Source organism: Theobroma cacao, chromosome 10 (genome assembly GCF_000208745.1).
Source record: "Theobroma cacao cultivar B97-61/B2 chromosome 10, Criollo_cocoa_genome_V2, whole genome shotgun sequence".
NCBI lineage: Eukaryota > Viridiplantae > Streptophyta > Magnoliopsida > Malvales > Malvaceae > Theobroma > Theobroma cacao.
In genome coordinates this window covers 18,094,162-18,112,031 of record NC_030859.1, presented here as the reverse complement: position 1 = coordinate 18,112,031, position 17,870 = coordinate 18,094,162, and the positions used below count along the sequence as shown (strand labels likewise).

The following is a 17,870-nucleotide window of genomic DNA, read 5'->3' as shown; positions in this document are numbered from 1 at the left end:
AGTATTGACACTTTTCTTTTGGGTTTAGCATAAGGTATCAATACTTGTATGATAAGTCCCAATATTCGAGACAAAATCGATATATCTTGGCCATGTATCGATACTTTTGGTCTTGCTTCAAAATTTTTACTCTCGAGTTAAAATGTATCAATACTTCTAATAAAGGTCTTGATACTTATTGTTTGATATGAATGAGGTATCAATACTTTACTTATTAGTATCGATACTTATGACTTAAAGGCACTGTTTTTGACCCGTTTTAAAATATTTTCTTGTTCAAACACTTAGTCATTTCATTTTAAAGTTCAAGGGGTCTTTTAAATTATTTTAAAAACTTAAGTTTGCAATTTTGGTAATATGTTTTAATCATTTCAAAACAAAGGTCAATTGTAAAGCTAATATTATTGATTAATAAGAATTATTTAAACTAATAATTAGTGTAATATGTTCTTAAGATTTCTTCTCAAAGAAAAAAAAACATGGTTGTAAAATTTTCTTGAAGTATGCAAATTGGTCAAAGGCTCAGAAGTTACATACACAGTACTCCAAAATATGGTATGAAGTACATATATATATATATATATATATATATATATATATATATATATATATATATATATATATATATATATATATANTATATATATATATATATATATATATATATATATATATATATATGATATTCCAAAATATTAAGTATAGAATGTAAAATCAAATACAAGAAATTTGCAAAACCCAATTCTAAAAATTGTAATAAAGATGGAAAAAAAAGTAATAAAAACTATTCCTATAGCACTCACTACAACATTTTTTACCTTTGGTTGCAAAAAAAAATTACAATCATAGGTGAAAAATATGCAGCCTTAAGTTAAGGCTGCACGTTTTCTGGGTGCAACCTTAGCCAATGAATGGAAAAGTATGGCTACACTTATTTATGGGATTCAATAGCAAAATTAAAGTGCAACTGTATTCTATATGACTACAATCTTAAATCATATGGTAGCATATAAAATGTGCAGCTAAAAAGTATAAAATACAAACACATATAACCTTTTAATAGGTGATAGAAAGACATGCTCGCAAATCATAAAATCAAATTGTAGAACTAATGCCTCAAAAATCAAATGCTTTAAAAATCATTTTCAAAGGTCTTTACAATGTTTACAATATGGGGTTTCCTCAACTAATTTTAGTCATCTCTCTCTTTCTCTCTTCTTCTCTCTAACTCCTCTCTATACATATTTGTTTGTCTATTCTCCAATCTAACAAAACCAGCTGACATTACAGTTCCTAGCCTTCCTTACCTACAAAGATTAAGTTGCAAGATAAAATTCATTTGCAAGTAGTTCATATGATAGGTAATATTTTTTCTAAAAAGCATAATTATACTAATCCATCACCAATGGATGCCATGGCAAGTCTTTTGTCTTATTAGCCTAAGACTTTAATGGCATAAAAATTGGTGTGGTAACAGAGCTGTACAATCACAATAAAATCTCTATGAAGTGGCTAAGTTCAGCAGGGACAAGATGAAAAAGAAGACTGAAAATAGTAAGAGCCAAAAGCAAGGTAATAAAGAAATGCTCCTGTCACAAAAATAAAATCAGAGCCAAACCAACAGACCTCAGGACCTTGCCGCGTTTCACTAATAGAAACTGCCACCAAAAGATTAAAAAAGAGACCCCTAGGATTACGAGTCATCAAAAACAAGGAAGCTCCCAACAGAGAACAATACATCAGAAAATCATGATAGGGATCTAGTAAAGAACAATACATTAGAAAACCATGATAAGGATCCAGCAGAGAACAATTCCAATGATAATACTAGAATAAAATTATCTTCAAAGCAATTACATAAATTAACATAAAATGACTTACAGCATTCACCAATAGCAATATTTGGAATCAATTTTTCCAAGTATCTTGTTAGGCTCATTTGTTCGAAGTTGTGCCTTTATTCTTCCAAGAGCAGTAAGGAACATTAACTTTCACCATCTAAGAAAAGTAAAAATGATATCACAAATCATAAATCTTAAATTATATTACAAATTAGAACGTCAAAATTGTAAAAACTCTTAAAGTGATTGTAACTTACTAACCTTACAAATCTGATTTAAAGATATATTATCAAATATTTGGTGTTTGATTATTTGTTCCATTTCTTGACAATCAATCAACGATGATTCATTAAGCTGCAAATTATTATAAGTAAAGAAACTTGAGAATTGAAAGAAAATAAAAAAAAATAGTTGCAATGGATGTTACCATTTGTGAAGAAGTTGATGGCTGGTCATTTATGGTTGAAGTTGCTGGCTTAGGAAACCTCATTTGTAATTGTGAGATCAACAAGTTAATTTGCTGCAAAATTTCTGATTTGATCGTTAGAACTTGATCTGTCATCTCAATCTTGATAGATTGTACTTGCTGCTCCAACTTTTTTTGCATCTCTTCTTCTAATTTATCTTTCACTTCTTTCATCTCATCCATAGCAACTCTTCTAGCATTTTCAACCATTCTTTGGGCATCCATGGAATCAAATGAAGGTGGTTTTTTCTTTAGATCTGAAGCAATCACACCTCTTCCGTTAAGATACACATGGCTAGCTTCGTTGTGCCCCATTACATGAGCAAAGATTTCATTTTGAGGTTCAAGATCCTTAGAATTCTCTAAATTTTGAGATATTTGCTGCTTATATTCAAACTGAAATTAAACATAAATAATTATAATTAAATTATTCATGTTTATATGATCTTTCAATATAAAGTTTTTAGTCATACCAAAATTCCCATGCTTTCCTCATCCAATTCTCCATTCTTGTGTTTATGTGTCAAAAGAAACATATCAGCTTGGGATATTTCCTCTATGTTTCCCCTATTAACTTTCTGTATTAATAAAAAATAAAATAAATTACTAACAAAATAACTTACAAGTTAACAACATTATAAATACAATAAAGGGTAAAACTAGTACCATATATTCATGGTGATTCAATTTCTGTACAAAAGTTAATGCATTCCTCTGCTAAATAGCCCTCTGCTATACAACCTTTTGGATGATTTTTATTACATACATAAGATTTCATTTTTAGAAAATATCTGTTAAAAAACATAACATTAATAATTTGAGCATAACTTTCTTAATGAAACTTAGCTAATAATATAATAATTATACATACCTATCTACAGGGTACATACAACGATATTAGACTGGTCCACCTAGCATACCTTCACGTCCCAAATGAATGGGCAAATGGATCATGATGTCAGAAAAAGATGGCGGAAAAATTCTCTCAAGTTCACAAAGAACCACTGCAATCTCTTTTTTCCAAGTGCTCAAACTCTTCCAATTAGATAACTTTGGTGTATATTCCTCGAAAGAAGGCACTTAGTCTAATCAAGACTTTGACCACATGTTTTGGCAATACTTTTCGAACAGCCATGTGAAGTACATTGTGCATCAAAAAGTGAGAGTCATAACTTTTTAGTCCTGAAACTTTACATTCTTTGAGATTGACACACCTTGAGATATTAGTTGCATGGCTATCTAGAATTTTCATTCCTTTCAAAACTTCACAAAGAACACCTTTTTCCTTTGAAGTCATTGAAAAGCATGCAAGAGGTAGAAGTATTTTGTCAAGTGCAAGAGTTCTAGGATGAAGCTCTTTTCTTATACCCAAATCTTGTAGGTCAAAACGACCTTTCAAATGATCTTTTGTTTTGCCATCAATATCTAGAAGTGTGGCAAGTAAAGAATCACAAACATTTTTCTCTATGTGCATTACATCTAAATTGTGACGTAAGAGATTATACTCCCAATAAGGTAGCTAAAAAAATATACTTTTTTTCTTCCATGGATTATCATCATCTGCATGCTTTTGAGTCTTTCCAAATTTATTATTAAAATCCTTCAATACTTTTAACACATCAAACCCAGAAAGCAACATTGGTGAAAAGCCCAACTTTATAGTTCCATCAAAAGATTTCTTATCATACCTCCATTTATGATTTAAATCCAAAAATCTTCTATGCCCCATGTAAACATTTTTCTTACTATGGTTCAAGAATATGGAAGAAGTTTCATAGTTACAAGTAGAACAAGCTAAGTATCCTTCAGTACATCCAGATAACATTGCATAACCTGGAAAATCACTAACAGTCCACGATAAAGCTGCAAGCATTTGGAAGTTTTGTTGGCTTGAGGCATCAAAAGTAGTAGCTCCAAACTCCCATAACTCTTTTAATTCCTTAATTAAAGGTTGCAGATAAACATCAATGTTGTTTGAAGGTGATAAAGGACAAGGAATCAAAAGAGATAATAAAAAGTATGAAGACTTCATGCACATCCATGGAGGTAGGTTGTATGGAATTAGTATGACTAGCCATATGTTATATGACAAACTCATGGTTCTAAATGGGTTAAAGCCATAACTCTCTTCATGCCACCTCATTGCCTTAGCAGTCTTGGAGAATAAAAACAACCTTTGGAGTCTTGGTTTCAAAGGAAAGTACCTAAGAACCTTTTTTGGGATTTTTTGAAGTTTTGTAGAAGTACTTGCGTCTTGATCTTCATGATATCCTTCCCATCTTGAAGCTCCGCATATATGACAAGATGTTGCTTCAACATAATTTCCCCAAAATAGCATACAATCATTACAACATGCATCAATTTTCTCATACTCAAGGCCTAAACCTTTCATAATCCTTGCTGCTTCACTATAGGATTTTGATAGTGTTTCACCTTTTGGTAATATTGACTTAAACAACTCCAAAAACATGGTAATTGTAGCATTGCTACATCCAGTCATTCCTTTGATATTAAGCAATCTAATAAGAAAAGACAGCTTATTAGATTTTTTGCACCCAGGGTATACATCCTCCAAACAATCCTTCATCAATTCAAAAAATTTCTTAGCATCTAAATTTGGGCCCTTACCACCTTCTTCTTCATTGTCCTCAAAATAACCCATATGATCATCATAACCTTCTTGCCTCATAACATCTTGCAATAATTGCTCTACGTCATCATGCATATTTGACTCATCTCCCATACCTACATCATCATCAACACTCACAGAAGGTGATGACCTCTCCCCATGATATATCTAATGAATGTAACCTTGTGTCGTAACGTGCGGGTCCGGGAACCCGACCGCCAGACGCGAATGTGAAAACTTACTAAAAAATTAAACTAGGAGTCGCCACCAATCTTTTTTACTAGGTGCGATTGGCCACCTATTGACTCGATTCTAATCGATGAAAACTTAAATTAATTTTAAGCCCACCGAAAAGAACCTTAAACTGGTCTACAATTTTCTAGATCTAGGTTCGGAGTACGGTTACGCCCGGGGAAGGATTAGCACCCCCGGGACGCCCGTTCCATGAACGGTACCATTTTTAGATTATCCTATTGGGCTTTAATTTTTAATTTCACTATATTTTCTTAATTATTATTCTTTTATTTTATCTCCTAATGGAATGCAAATGGGTGGCAAGATGAAATGCATGGCGTGAGATAAAAATGCCGGACGAATAACCTTTTATCGAGGATATTTTTCTGAATCCGCCCATCATGCTAGTGGGACTCGAGGTATTCTCTCACTTAAGGAATTATCTGAGAAACTCGCCTTCGCTAATTCGATGAATAATTCCCATCATCGGAGTCATCGTACGTTTTCTTCTAAAATAATATTTTTGTGCATAATGAACCTAATTCGGGCAAAAGCCTTTTATTAAAGATGATTCTCGAGCCCTCCCATCATACTGATGGGACCCGAAGACATCTTTTCACCTAGGGAACTTTTCGAGAAATACCCACCTTCGCAAGATCCTCGGAAGATCCCATCATCGGGGCTTAAACTCGAAAACAAAAATATTTATATGCAATGGTATACATGATGCAACATATATATGCTAGGCTAATACAATTATCTATTTTATTTTTTTTCATTTTCTCATTGTTTAATTATTATTTTTATTTTATTTTTTATTATGTTTTCTATTTTATGTCTAATCATTATTTTTTATACCTTACATTTTTTATTCTAAATTTCTCCTATATTTTCTTTTTATAATTAGGTAAATTATTTATGATTCCATGTTATTTTTAGTGAACAAAAATTTTATTATTTTTTTTATTTTATTTTATATTTTTATATTTTGTATAAATATATATATTTTTTATATTTCTATATTTTTTATTATTATTATATTTTTTCATAAACAATCTTTTATCCAAACCTAAAGCCTAAAATCTTATTGTATATATATATATTTAATTCTTTTTTCTTTCTTATCTTTGTCTTCACATTTTTTATAATATAGTTTATGCCACTTAATATTCAATACTTAATTTTAAATTAGTTGTTTTTTATTATTATTTATTTATTTATTTTACTTTTCTATTTATTTAATGTCATGTATATTGCATTTTCACAAATTAATTATTTACTATATATTTGAATTATTTATTTATTACCTTTTTATCTTTTTTTTGTTATTTATTTATTATTTTTATTGAGTAATTTTTGTATAATCAAATTCTTTATTTATTAAAACTTCGAGATCTTGAAATCGAAGCCCTCCCATCATACTGGTGGAGTCTTGATTCGGATTCCGAGCCTAGGGAACATAAGCTCGGGATTGCGACTTCTCGCATCCCGATCGATTATCCCATCATCGGCACCAAGTTAAATGATTCTTTATCTATATTAAATAATCTATTATCTCATCCCATTTTTATCAACTCTACATTTTACGTAAAATTATCTCCTTTGATTTGTTTGTCATTCTACCGATCTTATTCCATTACATTTTACGTGTATATATATTATATATTTAGTTTTAGCAATTAGATGTATTTCTTTGTTTTGTTATATATTTATTTATTTTTTCATTTACCTTTGTAACCAAATATCTATCTCTTCATAATTTTATTATTACTTATTATACATTTAAATATATATATATATATATATATATATATATATATATATATATACTCCTATATTCTTATCTATCTCCATTTTTTNTTTTTTTCCATTTTTTTTTGTTTTTGTTTTTTACTAATCATCTTTAAAATGAAATTCTTGTCATTCTACCCCTTTGCATCTTTACACTTTTGCTCACACTAATTTCCCTAATTATAGAATGCTATTTGAAGATTTTAAAGCATTATACTAAAATGATTTAACTTTGCTATATATCATCAATCACCACAATAAACCCAATTCATACAAAACACAATAAATTATGAAAGAAATATGATTTTTTTTTACCTCACTTGGAATTAGATGGTAGCCCGGGTGGAAGGATCACAACCCACTGCACCCTTTTGCCATGCGCACCATGGGTAGCTGAAGAAATGACTTTATCTTCTCTTGAACGGTGTCGTTTGGAGCCTCTTTTTTGCACTGAGGTATGATTTTCGTCCTTTTCTCTCTGTTCTTCTTGTTCCTGACTATTATGTTGCCCTCTTTCTAAAAAATAATCTCCATTTGTTCTCTCATGCTCTCTTTCTTCTCTCCACCCCCCACCGGCAATGGGATCCAAGGCTCTTGCCGTCCACCTTTCACCAGATCTGATGCCGCGGCACTAGGCTCACTCTTCCTTCCCTTGCGCCGACAGCCGCTCCTCTCTCTATTCCTCCGCTCAGCTCTTCTTTCCCTTGCGCCGACAGCAGATCCTTGGCGCCAATCTGCAGCTGGTATTCACGCCGGCAACGCAGGCCAGGGACTCGATCCCCTCTCTACTTGTCTGTGATAACCGAGCCTTGCTCTCCCCTAAAAACCCAACTCATCCCCTCCTTTCTAGCCGGCAACATCTCACCCAAAACTGAAACACTCCCGGTTACTCAAAACCTCTCCTAAAAATCTAGATCTTCCCCTAAAAATCAAAACCCACACTCTAAAAAATCAATTCCTATTTCTCCTAATTTTTTTTGATCGATTTTTCAGTATTGATTGTGGATTTTCAGTTGTTAGGAAGCTTGCTAGGGATTTTTTGATTGCTTGTTCTTGTGGCTAGGGATTTGTTAGCTGCTAGAGATTAGGATTTCTTTTGGGTTTTTTTGGTTTCCATTTTTTTTGCTTGCAAGTTGTGCCTTGTTGCTTTAGCTTGCCGGATCCCCATTTCCATTGCTACAGTGCCCCTCCCCTTTATACCCGGTTCTTGAGCATTGGGGGGGGCACGTTCCACTACCCTGCCAGACGCGAATTTTTAGCGTCTGGCAAGGTGAGGGAGGTGCCTGGCAGGGTGCGTCCACACCCTGCCAGTCGTACCTCTCTCCCCTCTTTTTTCATTTCTTCTTTATTTTTTAATTTTTATTATTTTTATTATATTTTTTTAATTCATTTTTTTGTTTATGATTTTAGTGTCTACACCTTGATCAATTCCTTTGCAAATAAGATGATTATAAACTTCATCCTGATCTTTCCACAAACAATTGTTACAAGTCTTACAAGGGCACAAAATCAATCGTCCCTTTGACCCATTTGCAAATGCAAAATCAAGAAATTGCCTAACTCCATCTATGTATCCTTTACTCAATCTAGAAAAACACATCAAACCCTTATCTATTATCTTTATAGAACTATCCAAATTCACTGAAAAAAAATATTATTGAAAAGTAAGTCTACTTACGATAATTCTATATAACACTAGATAAAAATATATAACAACATTATAAAAAATAACAAGCATTAAAACAGTAACAAACATGTATACTTTTGTCTACATGCATACATATAAAACAATATAATGTTTTAGACTCAAAGACCAAGAAGAAGCTTGACCCTAAATACAAAATAAGATTAACAGTATAAGAAGAAATAAAAACAACATATGGATAAAAGATAATCGTTAACTTATTCCATCTTAACAATTTCAAAAACTACCTTGATGTGTTTAAAATACATACCCAGACAGCTTGCCGGAACTGACGTATCAGTGGATCATTCTGTGGACTTGAAAATGAACTAGCCTTGACCTTTTCAAACTCGATATCAAGCAACTTCTTAAAGTCAGGTAACTGCAATTAAAACATGGAAGCAACAGATGACATTAATTCAATAAGTGTTAGTATACAAAATGATATTAATTCAATAAGTGTTGACATTAAATGTTAACATTAGATGTTGCTATTTTAGATCCTTAACAGCGACAATGTGCAAGAAGCTGCAAGGGATACTGATGGATATTTCATTAAGAGTGGGATTGTCACAGTAATCAAGGATGCCTTGATTCCAAGTGGAACTGTAATATGAGAAAGTTACATGTTGATGCTAACTAGAGCTACTGTTCCGCTAGTACTTCTTGAGAAAGTACTGCAATAGCATATTACTTCCACTTTCCTTCAGTTATCTCTTTCTCGGATACAGTGTATATTTGAGGTAGTATAATGTTCTAAATAGGGAGAGGACCTGTGAATGATGTGTGGAGGTTGTGTGCTGCTCAAATAAAAACTTTTGTTTATAGTTGTTTGCAATTTTAGTGTTTTAGCTGTGCAATTTTGTGGAAAGAGATTTATACCTTTGGTTGCTTAGATAAGCCATTTTAAATGCAGGTTTGGCATGAAGAAACCTTCCAAAGATTGTCTACTGGCATTTCATTCAGGAAAACATAGGACGCTAATCTGATGGACTACAATATAAAAACCGTATTATCAAAGATGAAGCATTAGCAGATGCAAAATGCCTGCTGAGATATAATTTCATCAGATATCCTCATCTAATAACAACTTTTAGCTCTTTACGTAATCAACGAGGATGAGAACAACAAATGTAGTATTACCCAAACACATAAATGTTGTGCGTAGTAAGACTAACAAAACAAAGAGTAACAAGCTGAGCAAATGAGAAAAAGAAAAAGAAGCAATAAAAAAATCTTAAGAGGAAGCGGCTTCAGACTTGAATGGTGTAGAATACTAGTGTAGAATACTAGAAGCAACAGATGCAAAAATAAAAGTGCATCTAAAATTGTCAGTAAAAGTTATTTATGTTGTAGTGACTATTACTAGTTAGGAAAAGTATTACAGCTAAAAAAAATACTAATACTATTGTACTAATAATGAATAGCTTGGAAAGGTGTTAATAAACATATAACAGATATGGAGGCGTTGTTTACTAATCTGTTTTTATAGAAAATGCTAATAAACTTTCAATCTTTGATTGAAAACAAAGATTCCTAGATCAAAGAGAAATACCCCTTTATCATTTCTAGCTTGTTCCAACTTACGTTGTTTAATGTTAAAAGCTTACTAATTATAAGCTGACTTGACTTGAGATTAGTAAGAGTAGAGCTTGAGCAAATTCTCTTTACATCATACCTATTTATGTCAAAATTGGTTACAGCACTTGTCCCTCTAAACTTAATTGCAGCAATATCATAAGCTTCAGCTGCTTCTTCTTGTGTGCCTATAATGTAGAATATAAGTTATAACATTGCATATCATAGTTAGGATTCTTTGGGAATTGACAGCTTAACTACATTAAATTTTATAAATAAAAAGTGAAGGACAAAATTATAATCCAGCTGCCAATTTCATCAAAGCATGTCTTTGAATTACCTAGCTGAGCAGTATAAAGGCGATTGTAATGAAGATAAGCACTATCATAGAGCTTATAACACAGTTTCTTTAAGTCAATTCCATCATCAACTAAATTACAAAAAAAATCGAAGGAAAAAGCACTGAAACTTACCTATGTCAGATTCTCAAGCAACCAAAGTCATCTTACTCCTAGAATCAAAGAGACAAAATAGAAAACATTAACTGCAATCAAGTAGAAAATAAAAGAAAGAGAAAATTAATGAAAACGAAAATCCAATTTAAAAATATCTCACAAATCAATAAAAGAAAGACCAACAACCCTAAGCAACCCTATATTGATATCTATATTTTCTAAGCAACCCTAATTTGCGATCAAATCCTTAATTAGTGTTATAGGAAACCCTAATCTAAACTTGACCGACATAAATCATGCTTAAAATAAAAGAAAATCAGAGGAGAAATAGAGTGAGTACCTGAATCAGAATTAGAGAATCGAATATGAGTACTTGCCTGAACACAATAAAAAAACTCTATTCAACATTTGTTCAAAATTCCCAACTATCAAATTTCAAATAGATTTGAAAAAATAACGAACAAAAATAACATAAAATTGAAAGAGTTGAGAAAATCACTGAGGATTTCTTTAGATCTGTGTCAACTGAGAATGTTCTTAGTAACCAAAGAAAGAAAAAGAGAATTGATGAATCGAGAAAAAGAGATTTACCTGTCTTAGAAAAATTGAGAGTAGATCAAATAATTTGTACGGAGCAGAGCACCTGGGAATTGAAATGGGCAGGCTCAAATATAGGAACAGGTCTAGGACTACGCATACGACACAAATCCATTTGAGTTAATTTAGTTACATAACTAAATTTTTTTATGCTTTTATTTTGTGGGATTTTCTCTTCTTAATTTTTTTTATGGAATTACACTTCAAATAGTGTAATTAAATTAAATGTATTAAAAGTAATATGATGAATTTAGTTACATAAGAAAAAATGCAATTAAAATTTTGCAGTAAAAGGGTAAAAATGTTGCAGTGACTCTATTTAAAAATTGAAGTGTACGTCCAGGAAGCAAGAATGGTGGCTACAATCAAATCACAGATTGGTAATTCAATTGCCTTACGAATTCAGGAACCAATAAGGCATGACAGTAATCATTCTACAAGACTTACAATTGTTCAAAGTACTCGCACAAGAAGGTGAGGAATAACTCAGTTTCAATAGCAAAATATAGGAATTGTGCAAATTTAAGAGGTAAGAAATAATTAAATTTAGTAGGAAGAAAATTACAACAGTGAGTTACTAGAAAAATGCTTACAGAACAAAGTTTTAGCATATCTGCAAAAGAAAAAAAAATATAGATATAAACATATTTATATTTATATATATATATATACACAAAATCAACTCTACCAGTACCAGTATATATACGGGGTAACTCCTGACATCCCCTTCCTGCAAAACGTTGGCGGAAATCATGCCTGTCTCTCTCCACGCTGCCATCACAGAAACATTTTTCATTCCCTTATGAATAGGATTTTTCCAAATCCTTAACTGAAGAACTTTTACTACCATCTAATAGTAATGACATTGAAGATATATTGAAGGTTATCAAGAAAGTATTTATAAGATTAGTAAATAAATAATATTTGAATATTATGTACTCGAATATTTAGTTTATTGATTAGAGCACGATCCCCTATCTAGAGAACAAGTTCGAATCTCCCTTCTCCCACTTAAAAAACAAAAAAAAGTATTTGAATGTTAACTAAAATTGTTATACAGCAGTAGGGCTTTTTAGACAAGATTTGCATATCTTATTATGATCTCTTGCACTTTTACTAAATCAAGAACTGGCCTTAATTGGATTATCATATAAACGTGGGAGATTTGTTGTTTGTTGGCATTTTAATATGAATTTGCTTACCAAACATTACAGCGAAACCTTCAACAGAGAATGTGCCTGCGTCTGTCTCCTTTCTAATTTTTTAAAACTATTATCTCTCTTATAAGGCCCTTTGCCCACTTAACCTTGGTCCTCATCAACTGCATTTCTCTAAACACAAAAACCACTCAAGCACTTCGAAATTTTCATTAGGATATCATATGGCTTCAAAGGCTGGAGTATCGACTGCCCTCTTTGTCTCCCTCAACCTCCTTTTCTTTGCTTTGGTCAGCTCTCGCAATGTGAATTATCAACCTGAAGAGTCCAACGGTTTATCAAAGAGAGTTGGAGAAAACTCTCATGGCCATCATTCGTCTAATCAAATCCAAAGTAACTCCAACAGTTCATCAAATGTCGGAGGTTTTGCAAGTGGAGGAACAAATTCTGATGATTCATCAGATGGAGTTGGAGAAAACTCTCATGATCATCATTCGTCAAACCAAATCCAAAGTAACTCTAATGGTTCATCAAATGAGGGAAGGTTTGCAAGTGGAAGAACAAGCTCCAATGATTCATCAAACAGAGTTGGAGAAAACTCTCATGATCATCATTCATCAAATCAAATCCAAAGTAACTCCAACAGTTCATCAAATGATGGAAGTTTTGCAAATGGAAGAACAAACTCCAATGATTCATCAAACGGAGTTGGAGAAAACTCTCACAATCATCATTCGTCAAATCAAATCCAAAGTAACTCCAACGGTTCATCAAATGATGGAAGTTTTGTAAGTGGAAGAACAAACTCCGATGATTCATCATCAAGAGTTGGAGAAATTTTACATGATTTATTAAATGGGGATTCATCAAACGAGAAGGGATTATTAAACTTCAACGATTTATCAAATGGAAGTGGAGATAACTCCAATGATAATTCAAAAGATTCTACAACAAATTCCAGAAAACCTGTGGATATCCTCCCAGCGGCAGCCATGATCCTTGGTGCCCTCAACCAGCAGGGCAAGTCCACTTGTAACCCCCTGAACCTAGGTGTCTGTGCTAATCTGCTGAATGGTTTGGTGAAAGTTGAGCTTGGTGACGTACCAACCAAACCATGCTGCACCCTCATTCAAGGCTTGGCTGATCTCGAAGCTGCTGTTTGCCTTTGCACTGCCATCAAAGCCAATGTCCTGGGCATTGACCTCAACCTTCCAATATCATTGAGCGTCCTACTCAATAACTGTGGAAGGGAGGTCTCTTCTGACTACCAGTGCACCCCATAACTTTTATTTTTCTTTTTCAAGTACTCAAATAATGTTTGATTGATCTTGCTTCCTTTTTCTTTCATCCAGTCTATAATTTGACTTTGGGACTCTTTGTTATTGCTTTCTCTTACTAATTCGTTCTTAAATAATCATGTTTCTTTGATGTCATAATTTCTATTCTTTTTCTGATTTGTAATCTTGTATTCTTCATTCTTGTTTCCAAACAAGAATACTTTTCTGCAATAAATAGATTCTCACATGGAATAATTACTGGCAACCCGCTTTTAGCAGTTGAAATTCAATTTCCAAGTCTTGATGCAATGCATGAGAATTAACTAATCCCTATGACAAGTGTAGATGCTGGCGAAAAGACAAATTGCATTTATAAAGTTAATTTTTGGCTAATACAAAATATTGGAATGGATCTTTCTTTTCTTCAAATTTCATTTGTATATAATTTAAAAACCAAGTATTAGAATCAAGTTACCTGGGGTTTTATTTTCCTTTTATATCACCTTAATTACTTAACGAATGAATAAGGTTCATATCTTTCATTCTTTCTATTGAACTTTTGTCTAATGGCTGAGAACAATAGTTGATTTTTGTCACCTCTAGAATATTGAGACAATCAATTATAAGGTTTGACCAACTATAGCCAAAGGCAAAACATTTATTTTATCATCACAGACCAGTGTGTTAGATTATTATAAGATTGAGGTCAATCTTACCATGTCCATAATTTTACACAGACATAGATGTTTACTTGTCATTGTACTATTTGAGTTGAGTTGCATCAAATACTAGGATAACATTTGAGTTATTACACAATATTAAAATCATGTGATAACATTTCAAAAACCAATTAAGTCATAACTTACACTAGATATCCAAATATAGAGAACGTACTATAATCCATACATTGTTTAACTGGTTGATCATTTTTCAAAATTTTCAAGCTGGTAACATATCGATCATGTGCACATGGTTGTCCATAGTTATCCCATAAAATTCATCATACCAATTACCAATATTTGATCTCATTCTCTTTTCTTAACTAATTGAATTTTTTATGCCATTATTCGTAAAGTTAAAATCATTAATAAAATATTTTCATGAATATTTTTTAAAATATTAATTAATACATGGATTGATATTTAATTTTATGTTAACCATAAGATGACATGTGTCTTTTCTTTTTAATCAAATTTGAATATTATAAATCTTGTAGTTATCAAAAATTTTGATTCGGAGTTTTGAAGTTGAAATAAAAAAATAAATAAAAACTTGTAATATTGTTTAAGATAAGTCAACTTGTTACCATTTCATTTTAGATCGATTTAATTAGGGTTTTAAATAAAAGAATGCACTTCACATTTACTTAATATATTATACATTTATGAACAATTGAATATCTTATATTGTCACGTATGCTTCGATGATGCATTGTCATAATTAGTATGGTATGCGATATTCTAATGGATACTTTACTGATATTTTTCAAACTTCATGTGCATATTTGATAACCAAGTTTCATAAATTTTTACTAATATTTTTTATTTTAATGGCTGAGAATAATATATTTGATTAATTGCCACCTCTAGAATATTGGATTAATCAAATGATAAGCTTTGGGAAAGTACATGTCTCAACAAACATTTACTGTATGTCGAAGATAAGTGTATTAGATTGATGAAGATAAATTTTTTACAAATATTATTGTCAGAAAGGGCAGATATGGTGAATGAAGGAAAACAGCGCAGGCACAGAAAGAATTTCTCTGGACATTCTCATTGATTTTCTAACCTTAGGTCAGAGTATTACAAGGCTATATATATGTACAGCATTGAATTAGTTTAAGAAAGAATGAGTTTGTTTCTAACTAACTAATAATTAAAAGCTAACTAACTTTTAAAAGAGACTTAAATGAAGTGCTGCGTTTTGTGCTTCCTTGGTCTTTTATTGAAACGGTGAGTTTTTGATCCTCTGTTTTAATCTTCTTTCCCAGCAGAGGACTTCTTCATTCCTTGTCTATGTTTATGCTTCCTGGAAAGCTTATTCTCACTGTTGATCCAGTCAATGTTTAATAATTATAATCATTTGAAACTCCAATTTGAAGATTTTATATTCAAGTTTTAATATATATACACACACACATGAGAGAGAGAGAGAGAGTCTGTTCTTTCTTTTGTCTTTTGGTCACAATTCACAAGTCTTTCTAAATTTTTTGATAATACTCAATCGCTGTGCCCATCATACAATCTCTTGCTTCAACTGTCTAGATCTAGATCTAGTTTTATATATATATACTCTCCAACTATTTGATTTTGGGCTTTTATTTAATGGAATTCCTTGGGCAAATCTTGTTGGTATCTTCAGCCACTCTTATCAAGCAAAATCTAAGACAATAGTATTTTGTGTGTGTGTATATATATATATATATACATATATATATACCAGTTATTAGGTGTTATATTTGTAGTCTATAACAGAGAACAGTATGGCAAAGATACTCTGTTATAAAACTAAAAACAGAGGCTTAAAAAACTTTGAAAGAAAGGCTGTCGATGGTTACAAGAAAACTGCAAAACATACTTCATTGATCTGATTGAAGTACAAGTTAAATATGCAGTAGCATGACTAACGCTTGTAACATACTATAAACACAGGTGTTATGGCATAAAGACAACAAACTCATGCAGCTGTACACGTAGGAGATGGAATTAACAGAAAGCATGCATGACTAATGACCAGTACAATGAAACAAAGTATAACAAAAGCTTGACAAGTGTACATTATCATGGAAGTATCAACTTAACATTAGGTTGATGCGGGTGCAACTTGATAGTAGAAATTTTGTATAAAACAGAGAAAATTCTACCCTTTTTCTCACATACATCATCAATCAAACTACATTAAGTCAGAATGCTTTTATTCAAAAAAATTCAAATAAATTATCCATTTTTCTATTGCATTCAATTAAGTTTTTCTACTTTTATTTTAAGTCAAATAAATTCTTACAATTAAAGATTAACTAATAATTATCATTAGTTAAACTATCAATTGTTATTTTATATTATGTGATATTCACTTGTCGTTGAATATGGTATAATGAGATAAAGGTCTGTAACCATATACAAAACACATTATCATACCGCAGCATTGTTTTTGGAGTTTCAACAACACTTTACTCTTGCTATCTAAACATAATTTTGGAATGGGGTGAGATAGAAATAATTTGAATAAATTTATAGAATATTTATTTTTAATAATATCAAATATAATAAAATTGAAGTGTTTAATAATACATGCTACGACGTTAAACCTTTTAGAAACTCAAAAGTACTACTATTACAATTTGTGCTTGCTTCACTTTCGTTGGCATATATCTGAGTTATTACACAATATTGAAATCATATCATAACATTTCAAAAAGCAATTAAATCGTAAGTTAAGCTAGATATCCAAATAGAGAGAACCGACTATAATTCACGTATTCACATACCAACTATCAATATTTGATGTCATTCTCTGTTCTTAATTAATTTAATTTTTTACGTGATCACTCGTAAAGTTAAAATCATTAATCGAAATTCTTCATGAATATAGTTTAAATTTTATATACATGAACTGATGTTTAATTATTGTTGACCCTAAGATGAAATATATCCTTTCCAGATTTGCTTGAGAGAAGGGTAAAATCCCAACAAAATTTGCACGACTATTAATCGATTCATAAAAACAAAATCGTGGGAGAATCTATATTTATATTTATATTTATATTACATAAAATGTAAGGAGGTAAATAGTAAAGCAAGAGGGAAGTTCTAATATGGTCAAAGAAGCAATCACGTGGCACCTTAAAGAACATAAACATTGCTCCCCATATTAAAATTATTCATTTTTTTTTATAAATCTCGTTGTTATTAAAAAAATTGATTCCGAGATTTGAATATGAAATAATTTAAAAAAAAACAAGCTGGAATTAATTGGCTGAAATTAAGCACTTGTTTTCACTGAGCCAATGTCCTACTCATTGACCTCAATCTTCCCCTTTCGTTGAGCGTGCTACTCAATATTTACAAGTAAATTTAATTGATTTACATAAAAAAGAAAGAAAAATGTGTGAAAATAATTCATAATTTATGATTACAAGAATTTTAGCAATGTTAAGAT

At 31.4% G+C, this 17,870-nt stretch overlaps 1 long non-coding RNA gene and 1 pseudogene across 4 annotated transcripts; one reads left to right on the top strand and one right to left on the bottom strand.

Annotated features, from left to right (window-relative positions):
* Positions 1,091 to 11,426, bottom strand: LOC18587101. 4 transcript variants are annotated; one of them, XR_001929944.1, is made up of 10 exons: positions 11,270 to 11,424; positions 11,019 to 11,055; positions 10,697 to 10,734; positions 10,324 to 10,411; positions 8,917 to 9,027; positions 2,781 to 2,885; positions 2,269 to 2,564; positions 2,103 to 2,195; positions 1,882 to 1,998; positions 1,091 to 1,307 (listed from the first exon to the last, which is right to left on the bottom strand). It is a non-coding gene; the product is annotated as an uncharacterized LOC18587101 (long non-coding RNA). The 4 variants fall into 4 exon arrangements; XR_001929947.1 differs by lacking the exon at positions 2,781 to 2,885 and having other exon boundaries at positions 11,270 to 11,426; XR_001929945.1 differs by lacking the exon at positions 2,103 to 2,195 and having other exon boundaries at positions 11,270 to 11,425.
* LOC108663708 lies at positions 12,657 to 13,715 on the top strand (annotated as a pseudogene).